Raw genomic sequence first — 6255 nt, 5'->3', positions numbered from 1 at the left:
GGAGTTCGAGACCAACCTGACCAACATGGAGAAACCCCGTCTCTACTAAAAATACAAAATTAGCTGGGTGTGGTGGCGCATGCCTGTCATCCCAGCTACTCAGGAGGCTGAGGCAGGAGAATCACTTGAACTCGGGAGATGGAGTTGCGGTGAACTGAAATCCAGATGCCAGCCTGAACAACAAGAGCGAAACTCCCTCTCAAAAAAAAAAAAAAAAAATGAAAAGAAAAAGAAATTAAGTCAACCAAACCAAACATCTGTGGGCCGACTGTCCTTTAATCTTCCAGTTTGAGGCCTTGCCGAAGACCCCTGTTTGCTAGGACTGCCATAACAAAATGCCACAGGCTGAGTGGGCTTAAACAATAGACATTTATTTTCTACTGGTTCAAGGTTCCAGCAGTGTTCAGTTTCTGGTGAAGGCTCACTTCCTGGCTTGCAGATGGCCACCTTCTCACTATTTCCTCACATGGTATTTCTTCTGAATGCGCACACAAGGAGAGAAAGATCTCGTGTCTCTTCCACTTTTTGTTTTTGTTTGAGATGGAGTCTCACTCTGTTGCCCAGGCTGGAGTGCAGTGGTGCAATCTCGGCTCACTACAACCTCCGCCTCCCAGGTTCAAGTGATTCTCTTGCCTCAGCCTCCCAAGTAGATGGGACTACAGGTGCCCACCACCATGCCCACCACCATGACCACCTAATTTTTATATTTTTAGTAGAGACAGGGTTTTGCCATATCAGCCAGGCTGGTCTCAAACTCCTGACTTCAAGTGATCTGCTTGCCTTGGCCTCCCAAAGTGCTGGGATTACAGGCATGAGCCACTGTGCCTGGCCTCTTCCACTTTTTATAAGGACACTACTAGTATCAGATCAGGGTCCATCCTTGTGACCTCACTGCATTTAACCTTAATCACCTCTTTCCAAACCTTATTTCCAGATACAGCCACACTGGGGGTTAGGGCTTCATCAGGTGAGTTTGGCGGGGAGGTGGGGTATGGAGGGGTGACAAACATTCAGTCAATGAGCTTCAGTTACTCCAATTATTTCACCTATTTTGAGTTGTTGCTGACTCCAGAAGATTCTGTTAAAATATGTCACTAAAGAGCTAATCCAAGAATAGTTTCAGAGCTGGACTATGCTTAACAACTATGTAATTCAATCACAGTATTTTACACACGGAGAAACTGAGGCCCAGAGAGGCACATCATTCACCTATGCAGAGTGGAGAGGTTAAGATTAGAACCAGGTCATCAGGGCATCCAATCAGGGATAGAAGGCATGTCACCCCTTTGTTACTACCACACCCCCTGCACTTCAGTAATTCAAGCACAGTCACTGGATGTGAACGATGTGCAGACGTGGTGCTTACCTGGCACTCAAGGTCTTCTATATTCAGACCATTTTTGTGATGTTCACAGCTTTTCTCCGTGACCCTGGGGGAAAGCGATGCTATTAAAAAACCAATGATTGTAGGAAGCTTCTGGAACCCCCACTGGGCTGGAGGGACAAAAAGGAGAGAATAGTTTTTACCCAGAGTGCATGAGCTTACAACAAATGCATCTGTAGTGTTGCTGATGCTGTCACTCCCACGACAATCACTGCCTTTCCCATTGGGCAGGCAGCCAAGAGTTCACCTGTTCGTGCTATTGAAACAGCCACCAGAGCCACTGGGGCCCTTACTCACCCAGAGCCACCCCTGCTGCCCTCGCCCCAGTACCCTACTCTTGCAGGGCCCACAGTTGCCTACAAACCTACTGATAAATGTCATACACAGAAAAAAAATGGCCTCTCCCTCCCACCTTCCAACCAGCTTCACGTAAGTGCCTTCCACTAGCAGAACCTACCTCGCAAGGAACCCAGCTGACAAGGAAGTTTGGGAAAGGCAGTTTCCCTAAGATACAGGAGAGAATGTGGGCTGGGTGTGATGACTCACGTCTGTAATCTCAGCACTTTGGGAGGCTAAGGTGGGAGGATCGCCTTGAGCCTAGGAGTTTGAGACCAGCCTGGCCAACATAGTGAGACCCCATCTCCAAAAAAATAAGAGAATGTGGAAAGGCAGGAATAGCCATAGACAATACTGGGTATAGTTAGTAGAAGGAAGTGAACAGGCAAGAATGTGGTACCTGAAGGTCAAGTTTTAGAATTCAGACATGTCCCACCAAGAATAATTAGCAGTGCTGGGGGTGTCACAAATTCCATCTGGAAGAGCCCTTTTTCTCTAGTCTTCCCAACAAAACTAGCCCAGAGGAGAATCTCCTCTCCTGCCTCAGAGGAACAGCTGAACGAAGCTGAGCACCCGCTCCGGGAGGTCAGAAAGTCTTCTCTTCAGGCAGAGAAGCCTAGACACCAAAGGCTCCCATTCCACTCTCAGGTCAGGAGCTATATTAGTCAGCTGGAACTGCCATGACAAAATGCCATGGTCTAGGTGACTTTAACAACAGAAATTTGTTTTCTCACACTTCCGGAGGCTGAAAATCCAAGATGAAGGCAGGTTTGGCTTCTCCTGAGGCCCCCTCCATGACCTGCACACAGTCTCCTTCCAGCTGTGTCCTCGTTCAGCCTTTTCCCTGTGCATGTGCATCCCAGGTGCATCTTCCTCTTTTATAAGAATGCCAGCCTGGAGGATTAGGACTCCATCATCTCCAAATAGAGTCATGGGGGATAGGAGGTTAGGGCTTCAATTTATGAACAAGGGATACAATTTAGTCCATAGCAGGAGCCGAGTTGATATCTCCAACTCTGAGAGTAAACAGAGATCTGACTTTTTCTATTTATTTTTTTTTTTTGAGAGTCTTGCTCTGTTGCCCAGGCTGGAGTGCAATGGCACTATCTCAGCTCACTGCAACCTCCACCTCCTGGGTTCAAGCGATTCTCGTGCCTCAGCCTCCCGAGTAGCTAGGACCAAAGGCATGCGCCACTACACCTGGCTAATTTTTATATTTTCAGTAGAGACGTTTTCACCATGTTGGCCAGGCTGATCTCGAACTCCTGATGTCAAGGGATCTGCCTGCCTTGGCCTCCCAAAGTACCGGGATTACAGGTGTGGGCCACCGTGCCCGGTCCAGAGATCTGACATTTTTAAGCCCTGATCAGGAATATGCTGAGTCACCCCTGACTCCCACCTCTAGTTATAATTTACATTGGTTTGTTCTTCCATTTACTTATACCACAAATATTTATTGAGTTCCAATTATGTGCCCAGCACTGTACTAGTACTGGGGACATGGGTGTTGACACTGGGCAGGTGACAACAGTGCAATATGACAGAGGCATGCTCACAGTGCTTAGGGTCAGGCTGTTGGTGGGATGCCCTGCAAGCAAAGACGCCAGGCAAGGCTTTCTAGAGGACTAGAGGACGTGAGACAGGAATCCAGTTCTGAAATATGAGGCAGAATTATCCGGTTAGGGAGGGGATTTGTTTAATCAGTGGGCCTCCAGAGAGGTCCCTATTTGCCTAGACTTGTACAGGAGAGGAAGGTAGAGTTTATGTACAACTTTTCTACTCCAGTTGTGGCCCACAGATCAGGAGTACTGGAATCAGCTGGGAGCTTCTTAGATAGACTCACTGACTCTCAGAGTCCATCCCAGACTTACTGAATCAAAACTACAGTGTAACAAGCTCCCCAGGGCACAGGTGAACATTAAAATTTGGGAAACACTGATGCGGTGCAATCCCATTGCTTCATAGATGGACAAACCAAGGCCCAGAGAGAGCAAGTGATTCTTTTAAGATAATACAGATAACACAGCATTGACATTAAAATAAGAAAAGTCTTAAACCTAAATTCAACACTCCTCTCCAGTCTGATGGATTGACACATTTACCAGTCCACCTATAACTTTCACATCACATTATGATGCCAGATCTTTGTACCCAACAAGCCCTTTGGCTATGCCTAGAGGACTCATTATTAGCTCTTACTGATCAGGTGAGAACATGGGGGCCCCAGTAACTGACCTCTGTTGACACTGTTGTCTCCGATTTGGGAGCGTTTGGGCTGCTTTGTGAGGGTCTTTTATATTCTTCATTTATTTACTTATATGGCAGACATTGCTAATTGTTTGGGTCAGGGAATATCAAGCCTTGAGCCTGGTTTAAGGTGCTTTGAGATTATTATACCCCTAGACGCCTCAAAGAAGCAAATGTAAAGACTTTCTGAAGGAAAGTGCCTTCAACATAGGCCTCAAATAATTTCTACACATAGTTTTTCAAATGCAGTGTCTAGGCTTGGTGCGGTGGCTCACGCCTATAATCCCAGCACTTTGGGAGGCTGGGGGGGGGGGTGGATAACCTGAGGTCAGGAGTTCAAGAGCAGCCTGGCCAATATGGCAAAACCCCGTCTCTACTAAAAATACAAAAAATTAGCCAGGTGCGGTGGTGGGCATCTGTAGTTCCAGGTACTTGGGAGGCTGAGGTAGGAGAATATCTTGAACCCAGGAGGCAGAGGTTGCAGTGAGCCGAGATCAAGCCATTGTACCCTAGTCTGGGCAACAGAAGGAGATTCCCAAACAAAACAAAACAAAACAAAAAACCCCAAAGCAGTGTCCAACACACAGTCGTAGATAACTCATAAAGTACAAGACTGGCAATTGGCAGGGAAAAAAGACAAATAATAGAAAGAGATCCACAAAGAGTTCAAATATTGAATTATCAGATGTAGACTTTTTAAACAAATAGGCTGAATTTATTTTTATTTCATTTTATTTTTATTTATAGATTACAGTTAACCTTGTGGAGCAGAGATAACTCATAGGCAGTGCACCCAGAGTCAGCCTGAATTTTTTTTAAGGCAAACTTGTGGATATATTCAATGAATTGGAAACTATGAAAAGCAATGTAGTCTATTTTTTATTTATTTATTTTTTTCTGGGACAGAGTCTCACTCTGTCACTCTGGCTGGAGTGCAGTAGCATGATCTCGGCTCACTGCAGCTTCCGCCTCCAGGGTTCAAGTGATTCTCCTGCCTCAACCTCCTGAGTATCTGGGATTACAGGCATGTGCCACCACACCCAGCTAATTTTTGTATCTGTAGTAGAGATGGGGTTTCACCGTGTTGGTCAGTCTGATCCCGAACTCCTGACCAATCTGCCTGCCTTGGCCTCCCAAAGTGCTGGGATTACAGGCGTAAGCCACCACGCCTGGCCTACGTAGTCTATTTTTAAAATAACCAAATACAACTTCTAGGGAAAAATGCAATAACAAACATACATACATGTGTACATACATATATAAATGCTTACATGCTAACTTCAGCAGATAGGTTTAATGACAAAAAATATAAAACTGAAGAGGGAAGTAGGGAATTGGGAAACAGGACAGAAGAACGTAATTCTGCTGCAGGACAGTGAGCCCCAAAATTGGGGCTTAGCTCTGAAGGGTTCTCAGCTTCACCCAGGAAAGAATTTAAGGACAAGCCTGTGGTGTTAAACAGCAATCTTACATGAATAGCACCTCTTCTTGCAGAGCAGGGGTAACTTGTAGGCAATGAGCCCAGAGTTTGCAATGTGTGGGCTGTTGACAACTCTATCTACTTGTACCCACTTTCAATTACTTGCAAATTAAGGGGCAAGCTAATGTAAATTGAAAGCCAATTATTTAGAAGGATCTAGGAAGTTACTGCTCCTTTCCAAGGCAATGACCCAGAAAATTCGTTGTCATGGAAAGAGGCAGTAACTTCTGGGTCGTTGCCATGGCATTTGTAAACTGTCATGGCGTTGGTGGGCGTGTCCAATGCTAATGAGCAATGAGGGCGGCTAGGGATTGCTTTTGTCGCCACCTGCTGGTTTCTGCCAGTTTCTTCACTTCATTCTGTGTGGACCGTCTTCTTTGGTCAGCAGAGTTGTGACTAGAAGACAAGTCTTGCTGGTCTCCTACCTCCTTTCCAAGAGACAAAAAGATGGGATGTGCAGAGGAATAGAAAAAAAGACTCAGAAAACATATTTTAAACATCTAATGAACATTTTGTCAGACACCCAGAAGGAGGAGTGAGAGAATGGGCAGTGACAACATTGAAGATGGAGTGGCTGGAAAGAGGACCTTTACAGCACCACCCATGAGCCCATGAGCACGGGGCTGCTGTAAAGAGACAGGGTGGTCGCCATGCTCCTGCGGCCCAGTGGGTTCCTTTTTGGAATCAGAGAATCAAAATAAAAGGGCCGAATTCCACCTCCAGTCTCATTCTTGGCTTCACTGTTTCCCCTCCAGATGTCTTTTTATGTCTTTTTCATCTATTTCCAGTAGGTCCTTATTCTGTGGGA

At 45.9% G+C, this 6255-nt stretch overlaps 1 protein-coding gene across 1 annotated transcript in view; it reads right to left on the bottom strand.

Annotated features, from left to right (window-relative positions):
• Nucleotides 1–5070: 5070 nt before the first annotated feature.
• Nucleotides 5071–6255, bottom strand: part of METTL6 (methyltransferase like 6) — a 44306-nt gene continuing 43121 nt past the window's right edge. The window contains exon 7 of the mRNA XM_010356051.2: nucleotides 5071–6247. The gene's annotated coding sequence lies outside the window, so the exon portion shown is untranslated. The remainder of the gene's footprint in view (nucleotides 6248–6255) is intronic.

Source organism: Rhinopithecus roxellana, chromosome 1, assembly GCF_007565055.1.
Source record: "Rhinopithecus roxellana isolate Shanxi Qingling chromosome 1, ASM756505v1, whole genome shotgun sequence".
Taxonomy (NCBI): Eukaryota; Metazoa; Chordata; class Mammalia; order Primates; family Cercopithecidae; genus Rhinopithecus; species Rhinopithecus roxellana.
Note: the sequence above shows the minus strand (reverse complement) of the source record. Positions and strands in the feature narration are given on the sequence as shown.